This window comes from Vicia villosa, linkage group LG4, assembly GCF_029867415.1.
Source record: "Vicia villosa cultivar HV-30 ecotype Madison, WI linkage group LG4, Vvil1.0, whole genome shotgun sequence".
NCBI lineage: Eukaryota > Viridiplantae > Streptophyta > Magnoliopsida > Fabales > Fabaceae > Vicia > Vicia villosa.
Genome location: NC_081183.1, coordinates 73,714,444 through 73,717,405, shown reverse-complemented (window position 1 = coordinate 73,717,405; position 2,962 = coordinate 73,714,444).

Below are 2,962 nucleotides of genomic sequence, written 5' to 3'. Positions count from 1 at the left end.
TTGACTGTCTGGTGACTTTTCGGTCAAACTGGTCGTCTGTTGAGTATTTGAGCTGTTCACTGTGCGTCCGAGCGAATCGAAGTTTGAAAATTTGTCTGGTGGTACTTTGAGACATATGGAGATCCATGAAATCCATTTGAGGTCTCAAAAACCCGTTCTCCTGAAAAAAAACAAAAAACCCTAGTTAGGGACTGTTTGTGTAGGAGATAGTTAGGCGTACCTGATTTTTTGGCAGTGTTGAGTCTCTACTGATCTTGTGATTATCAGAAGACTTATAGAACAAAAATCTTGGAAATTTGAAATGTGAAAGATTGATTTGACTGACGGTACAAACACGGAGAATTGCGCTGTCAGCGGGTTTGACTGGTAACTGGCTGTCCGGGTATTAACGTAACAGTTAAAGTGAAAACATAACAGTTAAAGTTAATTTTTCTTTTCTTTTGTTGTGTTAATGGTGAAAAATTATTTACATGGTTTGTTAGAAAAACACAAACATAATAAATAAATAAAATATACTATACGCGAACGAAATTACTGATAATAATATTGAAAAGGATTTAATGCACAGAAATAAAAATTTAACTAGCAATAAACACGCATAATGTTATCTTACTAATTAAACGGCGGTACAACAGATAGTATAATATTTAATGCTGACAGTTCAAATATTACATAAAAAATATAAAGAACAGTACAACAAATATAATGAACGGTACATTATTTGAAAGCGACAGATACGACAAACTTTAAGTATGACGATTAAAAACCCATGCTATAAACAACAGAATATAGATATACGGGAGTGTAAACATCCTAGGTCCGCATTTTTCAGGACTATGTAGACAGAAAAAGGACATGATCACCACAAAAACAGTGATGACCACAAGAAAAAACGTATCCACCCACTTTGCCATTTTTGTCGGGGAAGAAGAGGAAATGATTAGGAGATAATATGCTAGGAATTTGGGAGATGAGTGAAATTTGATGTGAGAATTTGTGGAAAAAATGAGGGGTATCTATAGAGTAAAAAGAGGGATGGAGACGTTGGGGAATGAAGTGGTACCGTAAAAGGAAAGTTTCAATGATAGTAGAATAAAGTTAGGATTTGATTTGAAAGAAAGAGATTTGAAAAGAAAGAAAGAGATTTTGAAAAGAAAGAAAGAGATTGGGAAAAAGAATATAGTATAAAAAATTAATGAGAAACAAAAACCAATAATAACTTAATTGTTACTAGTATGATCTGAAACCCCGGACTCTGTGCCTGCAAAATTTAATTATGTACCAACTGTGTCAGTATCATTTATCTGAAAATAAATCTCAAATAAACAGTATATGAAGTGATAAACAGTATTTGGCGTTTGTGTAAGAATAAATTCAACAGCGAACAAAAATACCGTACAAAAAACATTCTAAAAACTGAGTATTCATAAAATCAGGATATTTATGAAATAAAATCCAAGATTATATAAAACTCCCAATTTTTAGACAGAAGTCTGTTGCCTTCTTTTTTTGAAAAAAAATGCGGGCAAATTTTGGGGTATAACAGTTGCCCCTATTCAATCTTCTTAAACCTGAAGAGACCGATTGGAATCTGAAGGTAGAAGATGATTGAATATTTAGATGCCCTGAAAATTTGCACTTACCTCCACCAGAAGTAATGCTGGAATTTGCATTTAATGCGGCTTGAGAAATATTGTTGGCGGATCAAAACATTACCTGAGATGGGCTTTCAGATGCCATCTAGTGAATGTGTTGATAGTTTGTTCATCAGAATGAATCCATTGATTATATCTTGATAAAGGATTTAAACCCCTGTGTTGACCGTTACAGAACCATCCGAGGTTACCGCTTTAAATCTTGGAGGTTGATTGTTACAGAACTGTCCAAAGTTTCCGCTTTAGATTTTGAATGTTGATCGTTACAGAACCGTCCGAGGTGTCCGCTTTAGATCTTGAAGATTGATTGCTTTAAGGAACCGTCTGAGGTATCGACTTAGATCTGAAGTTAGATCATTAAGGAACCGTCCAAGGTATCGACTTTGATCTGAAGGTAGATCATTAAGGAACCGTCCAAGGTATTGACTTAGATCTTGAAGGTAGATCATTAAGGAACCGTCCAAGGTATCGACTTAGATCTGAAGGATTTGAAGTTGTTTATTCGACTGTGGTATAGCCTGGAAATGTCATAATGAGTCACCATTAGACCGTATCTGCTTTGCTTGTTTAGAGTTTATAAGTGGTTTGGAAAGAAAGAGCTCTTCAGAATGAATCTTTGGTTCGATTATATCTGAGAGGAATGCTTGTCTGGACAAAACCCGGGAGAATACTGCATGTGATTGAGAATAACTTGCTGAGGATATTCGTCCACTTGAAAAACCAAGTTAGTGACATGCAATGTCATGATGCATGTAATGTATATGTTGAGATTCTCAAACTAAATGAGAACCGTGCATGTTATGTATGCGTTTGTCATGAAACATTATATGCTATGTATGAATATGCATATGATGCATGGACATGATTTATGGAGTTTAGAGCGTATCAAACTTTTGGTTGGGAAAATAAATCCCTTCTTGTTATTTTGGAAACGATGACATTATGACCGTTGATGATCTTTGCTATCTCGTTCGACTACACTCAGCTGGGGAAACTTCCTTATGGACTAGGATGCTCTATTGAAGGATCTTTGACTACCGCTTGGGGATGAAGGTAACTTGAAGGTTCTGATTTTGACGCACCTGACTGGGAATAAGAGAGATGTGTAATCCTCCGATGCACTATTTGATCAAGGCTTGGTGTGGAGGATCCAACCTTCTGGGGATAGTGATCTTGAACAGCCCTACTGGGGAATAAGGAGTATGAACAAACATCCGATGTAATAGATAGGGCCCCTCGAATCATATTGTTGGAGAGGGAAATCTCATCGAGGATTCTGCTGAGAAATGTATATCTGTTGGGGAAGT